The 19,371-nt window shown below is 37.8% G+C and overlaps 1 protein-coding gene across 6 annotated transcripts in view; it reads left to right on the top strand.

Moving 5' to 3' along the window:
* The window catches only part of TMEM117 (transmembrane protein 117), a 635,221-nt gene that overhangs the window by 338,391 nt on the left and 277,459 nt on the right, over nt 1-19,371 (top strand). The window lies entirely within an intron of this gene.

The raw sequence follows: 19,371 nt of genomic DNA, 5'->3' as shown, positions 1-19,371 counted from the left end.
GATAACATTCCAAAGTGAAAAAAGAAGGATCTTGTTTTCATGGTTAGCATTATTGCACTTGTGCAAAGCCCTCAAACATGAGAAAGTCTCATTTGTTTCACCAAATTAAAACAGTCATTTCAGTAACAGGCTTGTTAGATAATCCAAGTCCAGTTATCCCTAAATTTCCAAGCAGTAAGTCACTGGAAATGCTGAGCTCTAATTGTTGGTCTTCCTGTCAGCCCAGCTCTTTTTTGACATAGCAGTGCTGTTTATTTTGTTACATCGTTCCTCTGTCCTCCCAAGGGTTAAAGATACAGTTTTATTTTTCTCAACCAATGTGAATTGGATTTTATTCAGTACACACTATTTTTCATGGTTTAGGACAGAAGTTACTTCTCTTGCAAGGGGAACAAATTCATGAGAAAGACAAATCTAGAGATTATATGCAATATCTGTTTACCTCAGGAAAAAGCATCAATACAATTATAATACTAATGATGACTGTCTACTGAGATATATTTGTATATGTAAAGTACATTTATGTGTGTATATATGTATATGTATAGACATGTATGTGTGTGGGACATACACATTCATCAAATTAATGGAAAACTCTTCTGGGAAATTTTAAATAATTTTATAAGGATTGTTTGCTTGTTTTTGACATGTACACTTTTAAGGTAAGAAATACTGTTTGGGCTGTCTGATAAGACACATGAAGTATCTTTAAGGACTTTAAAAATGGTTTTCTGCATTTCTTTTCCTCGTTGAACCTACTAACTGAATGGTAACTAAGGAGGTCTGAGAGTTATCTGTTTTCGTCTCTTTCGTGCCTTATCAGTCTTTGTGTCTGCAGCAATTAGACAAACCATGTTTCATGCTGGGCTCATCTGCCAGGAGAGTAATTTCTGTATTTAAACACTGAGTTAATTAAAGACACTATGTAGCTTAAAGGCTCTGGGTCCTATAAGTTTATGAGAGTCTCAGAATGCAAAGAGCGTTGTTGTTATTGTTTAGTTGCTAAGTCTTATCTTTGCGACTCCATGGACTAGAGCCCACCAGGCTCCTCTGTCCATGGAATTCTCCAGGTAGGAATACTGGAATGGGTTGCCATTTCCTTCTCCAGAGATCTTCTTGATCCAAGGGTCGAACCTGTGTCTCTTGCTTGACAGGTGGACTCTTTACCACTGAGCCACCTGGGCTTATAAAAATGGAACACTTTAGCATTCACTGACACCTTTCATAAGTGTAGTTAATCCTAATTAGCTTTATTCAAATTCATTCACTTAAAAATGAGAGGACCTACCAAAAGAAAGATGATGCCCAAATTAAACACAACTTGGCAGGGACATGCCCTATAGACGTGTTCCTGACACTGCAGGGCGATTGTCACAACTGTTACTGCCATTTCTGTTAATAGCTTTGTTTCTTACCTGAAACAGGTGTTTTCAGGGTACAGGAAGCAGTTATTTCTTAATAGCTACTACTGTCATCATTTTGCAAGTGACCATAAAAGAGTTTGCCTAGCCTGTGTTTGAAACTCCTCCCTCCTCTATTTAATTTTAGAATGTTATCAGAACCCATTACCAGATGCTTTCCATTTTATTATTTTTAAAATTGAAATTTGAAAATGTTATTTGTTTGTAATCACTAGAAATAGCAATGAGAATAAGCTAGACATTAAGACCAGGCAGCCTCATCTGTTTCCACTGGGAAAACCGTTTAAAAGGAAAGATCAACTTTAAACTCCTAATTTCCTTAAATTCTGAGCTGATGCCTTCTGGAAATTTTTGCATTTATTGCGAACTATGATTTTGACTCATTTTATGATGGCTACTTAATAAAATGCAAAAGAGAACTGGATCAATTCAGAAATTTGGATTCTCTAATCTTGCCACCTATGGTTTGACCTTCCACAAATAATATACAATCCTTTGAGCCTTAGTTTGCACGTGTCTTAAAAAGGATTAATAGTTCCGATTGGTGCTCCTGGGTTTTTTGTGAAGATTAAATGTGTGGTCCTGGGACCAGACTTAAAATCCTGATGTGTAAGGGAGATATAAGTGCTTTATTGTTATTGTTCATGTTTCTGAACCCCCATTGTCTTGACTGGTCCCAGTCCCTTGAAGTAATGCAAAGGAAGGTCATCGATCCAAACTTTAGGCTTTGGAGACTTTATATCCCTCCTCTGAAGCTCCAGGAGCACAAGAATCCCACCTTATCTCAGACCTGGGGTCCAGGCACTTGAGATTTTCTACCTATTGCCCACGGTACATTTCCTTTTCACGGAAGTGTACACTGACCCTTACCAAAGGCAGGGGGAAGCAACAGAGTAACGAAACATAAAGTTTGCAGGCTCAAGTCAGCCACTTGATACAGAAACCGCTTCCTTTTCCGTGATGACACCGTTATTTATTTGTGACCCAATTCCACCCAACTTCTCCTCAGACTTTCCCACAAAATAGTGTTTCCTAGGCCATATAGGGGTTTCCCAGGTGGTACAGTGGTAAAGAACCTACCAGCAATGCAGGAGACGTAGGTTTGATCTCTGGGTCAGGGAGATCCCCTGGAGAAGGAAATGGCTACCTGCTCCAGTATTTTTGCCTGGAAAATCCCATGGACAGAGGAATCTGGCAGTCTGCAGTCCATGGGGCCACAAAGAGTTGGACACAACTGAGCAACTGAGCGCACACACACATACACAGGCTGTATATATAGCTCTGCCTGTATTGACTGGTTATGTTATTTTTATAATTAAGCTGTTTTTCTTTTGAACCATAACGTTGGGTGCAATGTCTGGGCAGCACTGAGAGGCAAATGCAGGGTATGACTTTGTCCTTTAACCCTTCCTGATTGGATTTTTACCATGCCGTCTTCTGCCCTACTCTTGTGGTTTAAGGGAATACCAATAATTCCACAGTTCAATCTGTAGTCTTTCTCTCCATCATCCAGATTATCTTCAGAGTTTCTCTTAGATTTAGTACTTTAATTTCTTCTATTTCTACCAGCTAACCTTATGACTTTTTACCTTTTCCTATACTGTAGATTAAGACTGGATTGGGAGTCAAGAAAACTGTGCTACAGGTTTAAGCCAGCAAACCTTCTGAAGTCTCTCATCTCTTCCTTTCTGTAAAATGAGGAAGAATCAAAATCCCTTTCTGCTTATGTTATCGGAAAAACTGACCTTTTCCCATTAGTCACAGGGACAGAGATGGGGAAAAAAAAGTTTTCTTCTGATTTGAAAGTTCAGTCACACAGAGAGGATTCCCAGAGCACATCATTTCTATTCCCATTTCTATTCACTGACTAGGCAGTACGTTTCCATATAAATATTTATATGTCTACATATGTGTGCATTGATAACATTTAAAAAAATAATAGTTTTCCTCTTGAGAGGAGCCTAGGGAAGCTTTGACCTTCATTTGTCCAAAGAATTCTCATCATGAAATGAATATCAATGATGAAGGTGACTTGTGGAAAAGCAAGTGATTATTTACATTTCCGATAAAAATATGCCTTTCAATATATTTTAAAAATAGAGAGTTTTTCTCTGGTGGAAATAATTCAGAAGTTTCCCTTGGTTTTAAAAGGCACATCAGAACTGATGTAATCCACAGGTGAGGCCAGTATGAACCAATCCGGCAAAAATCTTTGGCCCTCACTCTACTAAGTGTCAGGCTCTGCTCGGTTCAGTTTCCTGGCAGTCCTGGCTATTCCGGACTCTGTTGTATGCCTTGGGCAGAGGGCGATGTGTCAGGGTTAAAGTCGCTATTTTTTAAAAATAGATTAAAAAAATTAGGATAAAAGAAATATATAAAATGACCAGTTATTTAATTCAACATTGAGCTGGCCCTTTTACTGTGTTGCAGAGACACAAAAGCAAAAACACGGGTGTCTTCTGTGACACCATGGCCGTGTATCCCCATATTTGCCCACACTCTGTGCCATTAAGCAAGGAGTTGAGGAGGGTCAGAACAGTCCCACTGCACATGGCTTCAGCTTGACTACCCCTCCCTTTGAAAGACAGAGGTCACAGCTCTGCTGAGCTATAAAGTGACAGGGGATTTTTGAAGACATGGTGATGACACCTGCTTCTGTCCCTCACCAGAAGAAAAATTACTTGCTGTCTATCTATCCCTATCCTATCCCTATCCTCATCCTTTTCCTCAGCCCCTGGTTCCTCCTGCTCTGGTGACTTTGTTTTACAGCAGTAGGTGGTACATGGCTCACAATAGTGATAGGGACATCACATTCTAGGTTTGAAGCCCATGGCTGTGGGGAGGTGCTTGCGTGTGTGCTAAGTCGCTTCAGTCATGTCTGACTCTTTGTGACCATGTGGACTATGGACTATAGCCCTCCAGGTGCCTCTGTCTATGGGATTTCCCAGACAAGAATACTGGAGTGGATTGCTATTTCTTTCTCCAGGGGATCTTCCTGACCTAGGGATCGAACCCAAGTTTCTTTCGTCCCCTACATTGGCAGATAGGGTCTTACCACTAGTAGAGAGGTGAAGAAGGATAAAAATAAGTGAAGGCAGTTCTGATGGTAAACACTAATGTCATGATAAAGCATCCTACATCATAAAACCACATACTGTGTATACAGGCATTAAAAAAGTGCTCAAGAAATATTTATTGTGGGAATAAATAGATACATTGTAAGAACACATAGCAGTAACTTCTTTATCTTCTGTTCTTGTTCAGTTTTGTCACTTTGTGTTATAAAATGGGCATTCTAAAGTATTGTCAAGGTTGGAGGGATGGGAGCTGTACTGTTTGGGACACTTTCATATACCAGCTCCCTTCCCGCCTTCCGACAATAAGGCTGTGCACTTCCTCCTGCTGAGCCTGTGTCTATAATCCGGAGGACATGAGCTAGGAGACACCCTTGAATGGAAGTAATCAATTGTTTTTAAAATTCCTATTAGAGCATAGTTGATTTACAAGATTGTGGTAGCTATAGGTGTACAGCAAAGTGCATGTTATACATATATCACTCATTTTTAAAATTCTATTTCCATATAGGCTGTCATCTATTTTATATATAGTGGTCTGTATATGTCAACCCCAATCTCCTAATTTCCACCCCCCACCCCGCCCCTTACCCCCTTGGTTTGTTTTCTACGTCTGTAGCTCTATCTCTGTTTTATAGATAAGTTCATTTGTATCTTTTTTTAGATTCCACATGTAAGCGATGTCATCAAATTTGTCTTTCTGTAACTCACTTCACTCAGTATGACATATATATATATATTCTTTTAAAGATTATTTTGTGTTATTTTGCATTATAAGTTATTACAAGATATTGATTGTAGCTGATTGTGCTATATAGTAGGGCCTTGTTAGCTATCTCTTTTATAGAGTATGTGCTTAGTTGATCAGTTGTGTCTGACTCTTTTGCAGCCCTATGAGGATCCTCTATCTGTGAAATTTTCCAGGCAAGAATCCTGGAGTGGGTTGCCATTTCCTCCTCCAGCAGATCTTACCAACCCAGGGATTGAACCAGCATCACTTAGGTTTCCTGTATTAGCAAATGGGTTCTTTTCCACTAGCACCACCTGGGAAGCCCCCAGTAGGAGTATGTTAATCCCAGACTCTTCATTTATCCCTCACCCTTTGCCCCTTTGGTAACTATAGGTTTGTTTTCAGTGTCTTTGAGTCTCTCTGTTTTGTAAATAAGTTCAAGTGTATCATTCTCCTGAATGGTGATGTACCTTTCATACAATACACAGTCTTTGGCAATATAAAGACTGAGCTTCTCAGATCCCACCAGAAGGTTTCTTGAGTGGTCACTATTGCTTTCAGGGGCATAGTTCTGCTCCTGGGGGCAATGAAAGAAAACTAGGTGGAGATAAATCCCTTCAACCACTTAAGCAGAGAGTTTTTACTGTACTATATAAGACAGAAAATTGGTTAAACTTCAGTGGACAGAGGCAGAAATAATTAAAGAATGGTATATACTTGAAAATAATTTATACTTTTGGGTTAGCATTTATTTACAAATCTAGAACAGGATAGAGATGAGAAATACCTTTGCAGCATTCAAGAGTAAACTATTCTTTCTAGCTTATTATTTTTTAATATAAATTTATTTATTTTAATTGGAGGCTAATTACTTTACAATATTGTATTGGTTTTGACATACATTGACATGAATCCACCATGGGTGTACACGTGTTCTCCATCCTGAACCCACCTCCCTCCCCATACCATCCCTTCTTTCTAGCTTAAACATAGAAAATATGAAATAAATTTTATAATTATGAATACATACCTGAAACTTGGTGAGTTTTTCTATTGTCCCATGTTTATTGCATGCTTAGTAAGGAAAGGGTGTGATTATTTATACTCTTTTCATTTCACCAAATTAGTCATAGTTTATTTAGTTCAAATTTTTCTGTTACATACACATCATTATTTTAAGGACTGTTCTGCAAATGCTAAGTTTGTGTGTGAATACTAACCTAGAATATAGCCAACATCACATCTAGCTAGTTATCTTTTTGAAATTGAGTTTATTAATTCATATCATGATCAATGCCAGTTTTCTAATTATTTCTTTACACTGATATTTCAAAATGACAGAATAAAGAGTATAATTGAATTGATTTAATATCTAAAATTAAGTAGCATTAATAGCTTTACTGAACTATCATAATAAAAGAATTTAAACCGTGAAACACTGAATAGAGGGACCATAGTCAGCAAACTCATTGAACAACTATATATGAAAACTGAAGGAAAAATCAGAAACCTGCATGCAGATTTAGAAGCAGCAGAACTGGACATGGAAAAACAGACTGGTTCAAGATTGGGAAAGGAGTATGTCAAGGCTGTATATTGTCACCTTGGTTATTTAACTTATATGCAAAATGCTGTGCTGGATGAATCACAAGCTGGAATCAAGATTGTGGAGAGAAATATAAACAACCTCAGATATGCAAATGATACCACTCTAATGATAGAAAGTGAAGAGGAACCAAAGAGCCTCTTGATGAGGGCTAAAGAGTAAAAAAGCTGGCTTAAAATTCAGCATCCAAGAACTAAGATCATGGCATCCAGTCCCATCACTTCATAGCAAATGTATGGGGAAAAATGTAAACAGTGGCAGATTTTATTTTCTTGGGCTCCAAAATCACTGTGGATGATAACTGCAGCCATGAAATTAAAAGATACTTGCTCCTTGGGAGAAAAGCTATGACAAACCTCAGTTCAGTTCAGTTTAGTCACTCAGTCGTGTCCGACTCTTTGCAACCGCATGAATTGCAGCACGCCAGGCCTCCCTGTCCATCACCAACTCCCGGAGTTCACTCAGACTCACATCCATCAAGTCAGTGATGCCATCCAGCCATCTCATCCTCCGTTGTCCCCTTCTCCTCCTGCCCCCAATCCCTCCCAGCATCAGAGTCTTTTCCAATGAGTCAGCTCTTCACATGAGGTGGCCAAAGTACTGGAGTTTCAGCTTTAGCATCGTTCCTTCCAAAGAACACCCAGGACTGATCTTTAGAATGGAGTGATTGGATCTCCTTGCAGTCCAAGGGACTCTCAAGAGTCTTCTCCAACACCACAGTTCAAAAGCATCAGTTCTTCAGCACTCAGCCTTCTTCACAGTCCAACTCTCACATCCATACATGACCACTGGAAAAACCATAGCCTTGACTAGATGGACCTGTTGGCAAAGTAATGTCTCTGCTTTTGAATATGCTATCTAGGTTGGTCATAACTTTCCTTCCAAGGAGCATGTGTCTTTAATTTCATGGCTCCACTCACCATCTTCAGTGATTTTGGAGCCCCAAAAAATAAAGTCTGATACTGTGTCCACTGTTTCCCCATGTATTTGCCATGAAGTGATGGGACCAGATGCCATGATCTTAGTTTTCTGAATGTTGAGCTTTCAGCCAACTTTTTCACTCTCCTCTTTCACTTTCATCAAGAGGCTTTTTAGCTCCTCTTCACTTTCTGCCATAAGGGTGGTATCATCTGCATATCTGAGGTTATTGATATTTCTCCCAGCAATCTTGATTCCAGCTTGTGCTTCTTCCAGCCCAGTGTTTCTCATGATGTACTCTGCAGAGAAGTTAAATAAGCAGGGTGACAATATATAGCCTTGACGTACTCCTTTTCCTATTTGGAACCAGTCTATTGTTCCATGTCCAGTTCTAACTGTTGCTTCCTGACCTAGACAGTGTATTAAAAAGTAGAGACATCACATTTTTGACAAAGATCTGTATAGTCAAAGCTCTGGTTTTTCCAGTAGACATGTACAAATTTGAGAGTTGAACCATAAAGAAGGCTGAGTACCAAAGAATTGATGCTTTGAATTGTAGTGTTGCAGAAGACTCTTGAGAGTCCCTTGGGCAGCAAGGAGATCAAACCAGTCAACCCTAAAGGAAATCAGTCCTGAATATTCATTGGAAGGACTGATGCTGAACCTGAAACTCCAGTACTCTGGCCACCTCATGGGAAGACCTGACTCACTGGAAAGGACCTTGATACTGTGGAAGATTGAGGGCAGGAGAAGGGTGTGACAGAGGACAAGATGGTTGAATGGCATAACTGACTCAATGGAGACTTATAGCAGAGACAATGGATATGAATTTGAGCAAACTCCCAGAGATAGTGAAGGGCAGTGAAGCCTGGTGTGCTGCAGTCCATGGGGTTGCAGAAAGTCAGACATGGCTTAGTGACTGAACAACTGTTGGAGCTGGACCCAAGAGCCCAGTGTTACTCTGATATTTTTCTCTTTTGCTCTCTTTGCCTGTTCACTGAAGCTATTTCATGACTATAGTCTACTCCATGCTTGGTAAATTTACATTGCTTTTCATTATTTTATACAGTGAAATAGGAAACTGGATCAATCCTTTAAATAAGTAATATGCTCTCTTTCTATGAAGATTCTCTCTTAAGTGAGATACCGCAGTGAAGTGTATGCCAGTGGATTTGGAAGCACACTGAGGAGATGCTCTTCAGGGAAATCTGTAAGGAGATGAGAGGAGCAAGGGACAGATGGGGAAGGAGGTGAGCAAAGATGTGGTCATAGTCTCAGGTAGTCTGTCCTTGACTTGAACCACTGGGCAGGTTCTGTGTTCCTGGGGATTGGAGTATACCAGTAGGTGACGGGGACGTGGGTGTGACACACCGTTGACTATAACACAGAAAACCCAAGAACGTTATACTGAATGGCACCCACAACTGTCAAAAAACATTGTCAGTTCATTTGATTATTTGATTGAAATGAGAAATCTAAGGGAGGAAATATTTTTTACATTTCCGTTTTATTCTCTGGAAAATTTAGAGGGAACCAAATATGGTCATTTTGACTTTGCATGTATAAATATTTTAATGTATCTATAAATATTTTAGCATTGTGTTTCACGTTCCTTCAAAATAATAAGTTCTTACTAAAAAATTAATAAGACTGGAGAGTCTAACCTCCTATTTTCTGATAGCATCACACATGGTGATCAAGCGTCTTTTGCTTTTTAGGGTTCTTGGATTTTTAAAGTACTAACAGAATATGATGTAAAAAAAAAAGGATTTCTGAGTAAAATAGATTGTAGTATAGAATATAGATATTTAAGAATAGAGACACAAAGTCCGTCTCTGCTGTAACTCTCCTAACCTCAATATCTATCAGAAATTCCATAGTATGTTATACTATGTATGTACTTTATATTTATTTATTAAAAATGTGTGGAATATATTATTCTAAGCATATGAAGGGTACCAGGAAAGAGCATTGGATTGAGCTACATTAAGATGTGAAAGGCACTACGGACATCTCTTATAGAGAGACACTCCCACTAGAGGCAGGAGATGCTCACATTCATCTTTTCCATCCCTAGCTTAGTTACAGCATCTTTTCATGATACTATATTTCTATTACTTGGTTTGTACTTCCACAAGGCAGGTGTCCTTTTTGTCTACACATTTGTTGTGATTTTTCTAACTCAATATTCCACACTTTTTAGAGCACCATTTATCAATCATTTGCCTGAGGTTTAAATAAAAGCTAGGAGACATTGATATTTTTGCCTCTGAAAGTCCATTATATAGTGAAATGAATGCTGGTTATTAATATTAGCTCAGAACCCTCAAAAAAGAAGCTATGTGCTTCTTTATGTAGTAATTTTGAAAGTAGTTGAATTATTTATCTTTTACATTTTTTTTTGTTAGTTTAGTGCCTTTCCTGTGGGTCAAGCACTATTTTGTGTATGTGTGTGTAAAATTTCAGTTAGTTTTCAATGCTTTCAATTACTATACTATCCTGTCAAGTGAAATATTTTCTTGAGGGTATTTAATCATAAACATTAACAAGACATGGAATATAGCTTTTGTTGGTTTGATACTTTTTTCTGCCAGTGTATGAATAAAATTTGTTTAATTTAGTCATTAGTTGGAAGGGGAGTTTGTATCTTTTTAGGTACTAAGTGATAGTACATCACATCTTAGCCAAGCTAATCCTTTTATTTTTTTTTAATTTTTATTTTTACTTTATTTTACTTCACAATACTGTATTGGTTTTGCCATACATTGACATGAATCCACCACGAGTGTACAAGCTAATCCTTTTAAACTTTAGAAAACTCAGACATTTTTCCTGTTCCCTTTGAACAAATATAGGTGTTTGAAAGCGTGTTATTTCTGAGGCTGGAAGAAAGTAGAATAATAGTTTTATGTGATATTTTTAAGATAGATAATTCAGTTCCTGATTTTTTAAGTCCCAAGTGTTTTGTTTACGTAAAATTGTTTTCCTTTAAGCAGTTGTTTGCCTCAAGGATTTTTTGAGCAGTAAAGATTTTTTATATTCACAGTGTATGTTGCATTTGTAGTTAAATGTTCTATAAACATCAAAATGAAATTTATAGCAATGAAGTACTAGTACTTATGTCTCATTGCTGTTGTTTATAAAAGCTCGTACATCATATTTCAAGAGACTGAAGTAGTTGAGTGAGCAGAGGGAATATTTTGATAACGAATGATGAAGTAAAACCATGTTTGCCATATATTCTTCTCTGTTCTTATATATCTGAAATCTGGCTGGGAAATAAAGAACTTCATTTTGCTCTTTATGCCAGACCTAAGCTTGACTCCAGTATCCTTCACTAGACTACCAGTCGCTCCATGAGTAGCTTCCTGAACATGCTGCTGCACAAGGAAAGGACTAAACTGAGCATACAATACTAATGGGACTTATCAGTTACGTAGAATATAAAATAAGTGACCTTTGACATTTATGAAGACATTAAATAGAACAGAAGAGTAAGTTCACATCAGCTGTTCCTTTAATGCTAGATGCCAGGGATCACAGAAAGAAAGTCAGGACACCACTCATACCAACTTAAAAATTCCAAATTATTCTTGACTACTTTGCTGAGAATATATTTGAGAAGTATTATCTAAATGAGTCAAGTGGTTGAGATAAAACAGGAAACCTGGAGAGTAGCCTTCCATTTTCATTGAAAAGAATAGCATCTCTCATAAAGGTTTTAAAATACATCATGAAAAAGATACTGTGAACCTGTAGCAATGGAAGAAAAATGAAAGCTAATACTTTTCAAGATCTGAGTACTTTTTCCCTTGACTTATCATATAATTATCCTAATTTCTATTTGACATTTTCAATTTCAACTAGAGGTGACAAAATCAATGGATGAGTTTTTAAAAATCCAAGTGCAGATTCAAAAAACCATAATGCATCTTATTTTGCTTCAGTAAAGATTAGCAGAATGAATCAACTTTCTGTCTAACCATATGCTAGATATCTAAACTCATTTATTCATTAAATGCATATTTATATAGTGACTTACTAGTTTACTATGACTGCATGTTCAGTCGCTTCAGTCGTATTTGACTCTTTGAGACTCCATGGACTGTAGGCCACCAGGCTCCTCTGTTTATGGAATTCTCCAGGCAAGAATACTGGAGAGGGTTGCCATGCCTTCCTCCAGGGGATCTTCCTGACCCAGGGACTGAACCCAAATCTCCTGTATCTTCTGCATTGCAGGTTTATTATTTACCCCCTGAGCCACCTGGGGAGCCCATACTTTACAACCTTATTATATAATGCTTTTGAGTATTAACAAGGGACTAAGGATAATAAAAATTATTAAATTATTAAAACATTTTGTTTTAAATAAAAATTAAAAAAAAAAAGAGAAATATTTCTTTTACCAACAAATTGGATTTACTGTTTTGGTAGAGATATAAAATGTCTTTTCAAAGACCATTAAAAAAAATAATTTTTTCTAAAATACAAAAATAACATATTCATGTATAATAAAGCAAATATATATTTTACAAATCTTATTTTGATTATATGAACACTTAAAATATAAGCAGAATTATTATTCTTGGTTCCTATTCACATATTTTACTTTCTTAATCTTGAAAGTCTCTAAACTCTCTGTCCTGTGGACAGTCTGGTGGGTCACAGTCCATAGGATCGCAGAGATGTGGATGCAACTAAAGTGACTTAGCACACATGTGCATAGATCATAATATTTTTGAGAAAATATGTTCTCTAGTGTCAAAAGCCCTGTGAAGCTAACAATGTATTCTACTCAACAGAGGATTGTACAATTTTATTTTTAGCACAATTTTAGCCCAAACATTTCCACAGATACCATGTTTTTGCTACATTCCCACTATCTTTTTATTTTTACTAATATTTTTACATGATAAAACTCATGAACTAAGTTGTCTCTAAGTGTAATTTAAAAATATTTTCCCCAATTTTGACGCTGCAAAGAAACCTAAGACACTTCATCCCTTATTCATTAATCTCACCTATTAAATACATATTAATAGTAAGCAATTACAGGGGCTTCCCTGGTGGCTCAGTGGTAAGGAATCCACCTGCTAATGCAGGAGATGTGGATTCAATCCCTGATCTAGAAAGATCCCTTGGAGAAGAAAATGACAAGACAACCCACTTCAGTATACTTGCCTGGAAAATCACCATGGGCAGAGAAACCTGAGGGTTACAGTCCATGGGGTTACAAAGGGTCAGAACTTACTTAGCAATTGAACAACAAAATCACCTACAGAGTAATAACAAATGAGTGATGAAGTAAACATTAGAATATATTAAATATTGTAAAATGGAATTCAAAGATCATTGCATTTAGTGTTAACCTCCTCTTATTAAAGGAATCTCCTCAGTGCCTTGCCCCAGCCAGCCCTTCGCAAGACTTGCTGAGTTGGTGGGTATTCATGCTGTGTAGGAATTGTTGTCCTGCACCATCTTTTAGTCTATTCAGATCTTCCCCACCTTCTTTCAATATCCTAAGTCATCAGTTTGTGGTGAAGTTTCAATGAGTGACAGTGGCTTTCTGTGTTAAACTTGCATAAATAATAAATACTGGAGTTTCAACTTCAAGTGCTCCGAGGGCCAGGCCACTCTAGTACAGTGTGAAATATCTGGTATGAGATAAAAGAGTATGCAGTAGCAGGGTGGAGGAGAAGAGGTGTTGAACCAGAGAGCGTATTTCCGCAAAGAGACAAAAAATTTCAGTCTAGTGCAAAAATACCAGGAATGAGAAGGAGGCTGTAACTTCAGCACGGATGCTACCCACTTGCCACCTGCTTCTTGCTTTCGTGAAGCTGCAGACTGACTGACACATGACATGAACACGGAGAGATGGGGATGAGAAGTGAGCTTCAGGCAGGTGCCATTTTGGAACGTCTCAAGCATACCTCCTAAACTGATCCATTTTCTAAGGGCTGGTTCTCCCTGTTTGGTGATGGACATGTAGGGGAGTCAGGAAGTACCTAGGCTCTAATCACAGCTGATGAGAGCAACCCCAGTCCTTGTACCACTTAGTGCTCATCTCACCCAAACAGTGAAGGCTCAAGTAGGCAGAAACATTTTCCCAGGAGCACTTTCTCAAGTGTTAATGAAACACTTGTTATTGAGGTCAGGCTCACCATTACCAGCATGGGTACCAAGAGACCTGGCATGCACGCTGGATTTGTTGGCTGACTGCACTGTGCAGATCTCACTAGGGTGTCAATATCCGTAGCACTCTGAGGCAGTTTCTAAATATGTACAGTGAACCAAGCTTATTGTTTAACTGGTAGCCCCAATCAGGTTTTTTTTTTTTTTAATCTGCATTTCACAAGGCAGTGGTTCCCAAATTTGTCTTTACTTTGGAATCTCCTGGAGTGCTTCAAAGATCACTGATGCCTGAGACAACAGGGAGGGGACTTAAATTGTCTGGATTGTAATCTGGGTGTGGAATTCCTCGAGCTCTAATGTGCAGGCAAGTTTGGGACCATTTCTCTTAGGTGATTCCAGTAAGTTTGATGTGGGAGTATTTTGGCATATTCTTTGGGGTCATAACCAGCTGATATTAAGGCTGAAGGGAATCAAAGGAAGGAATCTTGTGTTGCTGCTGGGAGACTGTCCAAGACAGAGATGAAGCGGGGAATGAAGAGGCAGAATGGGTGAGAAGAGGGCTGGTCTTCTCACTGAGTTGCAGCACCCCAGAGGCACACACATTGCCACAAGGCGATGTGAGTGCTCTATACATTTCCCCTCGCCTCCAGTGGTGTATGTCTAGATCTTGATTTGGGTTTCTTACAGAGCAACTTTGACTTCCTTCTGATATGCACAGCAGACTGTCCTGAATATACACCAGCTTTGCTAAAAAGCTAACCAGTAGCATCTGCCTTGGCTTTGGCACAAATTATTCAAGAAGTCTGCCTCTCCAGAGAGGACAGGCATCCCCCACCTTCTCCCAGTTCATAAGATGGAGAAGGATAGTCATGTCATCATTTTGCCTATTCTTATAGAGTATCTTCTACATAAAGTTCCTTTTAGCCCACCCTCCCACCAGCAAATGACCCAGTCCCCCAGTTCTCTACATGCTTTAATTTGATTCTTTACTTGCATTAAATGTTACTAAATATTGTTGCACTAAGTATTGCTGCCATTTGCTCAGAGGGTGGGTTACTTTTAATAATTATTGCTTAGAGAATATGACTGTGAACTGCTGTGAGATAAAAATGAAGCATGTGGAATTATGACTGTTCATATTGTTAGTGTTACTTAATTTAAAAATTATAGTGTTTCATAAATGAGAACATCTTAAAATATAGTCCACAATTTGCATTTTCTGAATGAAGACTTTTTTTTTTTTTTACTAATTTTAACATCTTTTTATTTTTACTATACTGTACTATTATTCCCACAACTAAGCTAAACTGAAGTAACATCAAGATTGTATAGTCACCATTTTATAAGTTTTTTTAAAAATGAGGTCAACCTTAAGTAACTCACTCCAAATTATAAATATGCATGATGCTAATGTTATATCATTTGCTAGAGTCTCCTTTGCTTATAGGAATTAAGATATGAACTGCATGAAATATGTTTAATGATGAAAACTCCCACTGAAAGGCTTATATTCTTTAACAAATACTTGTCTGTCAGTTAAACTTTCCAAATGATGATAGGACTATCTCGGGTAAATAAGAATTCATATTTACTGAAATAAGTGGTTAAAAAGTAGTGTTGAAGAATGCTGAATCTTAAAGTATAGTCTTGATGCAAAGTAGATAATTTAAAACTTTAACTGCCATCAAACTTTATCTTATAATTTTTCTCTCCTGATGGGCTCTTAATTCCAATAGTCCTGGAATTCCTCTATCAAGATGAGAGGCAAAAATACGCTCATTTTTAAAAAGATTTCTTGCCATATATTTTTAGTCCTGTTTATTTTAGTAGGGTCCAGGTTGCAGATTTTATGAAAATACTAATTTTATAGTCTCTAAAATGGATTATATGTAAAAAAAATATGAAGGGAGGAAGTTTAGGCTAAATATGCCATTCAAGAAGCAAACTTGAGAAGCAGATGCATAAAGATGACATTTTCCTAGTCAATGACAATTATCAAGAGCCTCTCATCTGGTTTTCCTGCCACATTATGTTTCCACAACAGTTCATTGACTTGTCTATAAAAGTAAAGCTTGGAGTCAATTAAGGTGTGACAACAAAGGAATTCAATAGAAAACCCAGGGGAATCAAAAGATAAGGTAAGTGTAGATTTTAATTCGGAAGATTTGAGAAAACAGCTGCACAAGAACAACAGCTTTTGATGCGAAGTGGATCTTGACAGAAGCCCAGATCCCTGATATTTCAGTCCTGTTCATTTGTCAACATAAAGGCGAGAAAGAGTCTTATGGGATTAAGCAAACTCCATGGCTAAAAATATGGTTTGACATTTCTTGAATGCATTTGACAAGACTCCACATAAAATTATATCAGCATTCTTTCCAGCTAAGAGAAGATTTTTAAGGGAGGCCAACTTCTTTTATTCAAATTCAAATTTCATCTTTGGTTGCCATGACATCTTAAGAAATTTAATCCTGTATTGTTCAGTATTAAATGTTTCGTCTAGGGTATTTGAGTATAGATGGAAAATAAACTTTTAAAATGTTATTGTAAAAATTAAATTTCATTTGGACACTTTTAAAAGAATGAGCAAAGCCTGTAAAAGTCAATTACAGAGATTCTATACAATAGGAAAAGTGATTATTGACCATATTGTCAATAGCTGTCTGTGACTGCCCTGCTCTCTGGTTTCCTTGCTGCTGCACAGCTGGCTGACAGATTGTGGCTAATGTGCAAGCAGAGAAGGTGAGGAGGAGCTAGGGTCACAGGATACAGGATGGATGCCAGCAGCCTGAGCGACTGGGCCGATGCCTGTGGTGAAATTCTATCGTGATTGGGGTGATTGGAAGTCAGGGGTGAATGAAAAATATATAATGGAAAGCAGGTACCCATAGAGCCTCAAAATGCTAAGAGCTCCTCTTCATATATAATTACGGTCTTATGTTACCGCCTTAAAATATCTGCCTTCTTCAATTGTCCATCCCTTCAGAAAATATTATTTGCCAGCTTGTTAGACTTGAGGTCTTGTTCTCTTTTCCTGCAGGAACAACATGCTGCAGTGTCCAATCACATTATTTACTTTTTAAAAACCTTTCTCTCTCTCTTTTTAAATTATTTTAAGAAACAAAAGCAAAGTCAGATGGTTTAGTTTTCTAAAATGAATGCAAAGGTGTGAATGGTTAATCAGGCTGAAACAATTGCAGAGCTGTGCTTTTGAAAGCTTACCAAATGTTAGCCCCACTTTCAATGTGAGCATTTTTTTTCCTAAACAGTGGGTCCATAATTTTTAATGAAGGCTTTACCCATTCATCCTTGAAATTCATAAGTATAATGTACACCAGATAATCACAAGATTTGGTATCAAACTGTGAGTCATGTAATTTCTGCATGCCTATGAATTAGCACTCGATACCCTCAAATTTCACTCTATTTCCTGTTTTCCCTTAACATACCATTCAAAGTAAAAATGCTGACAAAATTGTTATTAATTACTTGTAAATCTGTTGCAGTCATCAAAAGAATGAACTTAATTGGGCTGGTTCTTGAGATACTAAAAGTGACTTGAAAAAAAGAATCCAAGCTACCAGATTGCCTGGTGAGAGACAAAGTGCTAATGTGGAAATGACAGAGAAGGTACAGAAACAAATGTAGGCAATTTAGAATAATGGGCATCTCCACCCAGGTTCCTAGTTTCAAATCAGAGAGCGGATGAAAGCACAAAAACCCTGGCCAATGGAAGACTGCGAGAGAAGCGGCAGATTGTAAATTAGCAGGACCCTGCCGCTAACCTGAAAAACAACATGACGTTTCCTGAAGGTGTTCCAAAGATAAAAATAAAGACTGAGCATGTGTAAATATCCAAGCTACTCCCTGGAATAAGGCTCATGCATTTGCAAACAGCATCAACTCTTTTAAATCACTGAATCAGTCATTACCTTAGCATCTAAGTTATTTTGGTCACGTACTTCATATATATATATATATATATATATATATATATATATATATATATAGTGAAAAGGAAAATATTAGTCATTCAGTCATTTCCGACTCTTTGCAATCCCATGTACTGCAGCCCACCAGGCTCCTCTGTCCATGGGATTTTCCTGGCAAGAATACTGGAGTGGGTAGCCATTCCCTTTTTCAGGGGCTCTCCTGCCTTGCAGGCAGATTCTTTACTGTCTGAGACTCCAGGGAAGACTCCAAATGAGTGATAAATATATTGGGCTTCATCTGCAATTCCTGGGTAAATTTGAATTAATCCCAAGCTGGAGCACTGGAAACTGTTATTTGCAAATATTACAGTTACCATTTAGAAATATGTATAGGATCTAAGTTTTCTTTTGAGAAAAACTACCCACTTATATTAAAAAAAAAAAATGCCTTGACAAAAACAGTCCTTGTTTGACTAATCATTTTGTTTCTTTAAGTAACGAACGTATGCAACGTTGGATCCTTGATGAATCAACATTTCTCTGTGGATACACATATATGTTTATGTGCTGTTAGAACAGAAGTCACTGCATATAGGAATGTTGCTTTGAAGAAATATTTGTAAAACATGCAAACTTCTGTATCTGTATTTGGGAAAAAAAACAGGTTTTTGTTGCTAATATGTACATACTATATACACACACACACACACACACACACACACACACACACACACACACACACACACACACACACACACACACACACACACACACACACACACACACACACACACACACACACACACACACACACACACACACACACACACACACACACACACACACACACACACACACACACACACACACACACACACACACACACACACACGCAGGCTTCCCAGGTGGCTCAATGGTAAAGATTGAGCCTGGCAATGCAGAAGATCCAGGAGATGCAGATTCAGTTCCTGTATTTGGGAAAAAAAAACAGGTTTTTGTTGCTAATATGTACATACTATATATACATACACACACACACACACACACACACACACACACACACACACACACACACACACACACACACACACACACACACACAGGCTTCCCAGGTGGCTCAATGGTAAAGATTGAGCCTGGCAATGCAGAAGATCCAGGAGATGCAGATTCAGTTCCTGGGTCAGGAAGATCCTGTGGAGGAAGTCATGGCAACCCACTCCAGTATTCTTTCCTGGAGAATCCCATGGACAGAGGAGCCTGGTAGGCTGTAATCTGTGGGGCCACACAAAGAATTGGACACAACTTAGTGACTAAATAACAACAACAATGTGTGTGTGTGTGTGTGTGTGTGTGTGTGTGTGTGTATACGTAATTCATTTTGGAGGAAAGATAATATATAAAAATCCAAGTTTTCTCCCTTACTTTAAAATTTTTTCATTTTGGAAAATAAATTATAAAAGGAAATGATTGGTTAAAGTGCAAAATAATCCATCAATGAGTATTATTTTAATGAAAACTGTTACTTATATTTTAAAATTTTGAGTTGTACATAATTTTC

Source organism: Ovis aries, chromosome 3, assembly GCF_016772045.2.
Source record: "Ovis aries strain OAR_USU_Benz2616 breed Rambouillet chromosome 3, ARS-UI_Ramb_v3.0, whole genome shotgun sequence".
Lineage (NCBI taxonomy): Eukaryota > Metazoa > Chordata > Mammalia > Artiodactyla > Bovidae > Ovis > Ovis aries.
This window is presented reverse-complemented; position numbering and strand designations above follow the sequence as displayed.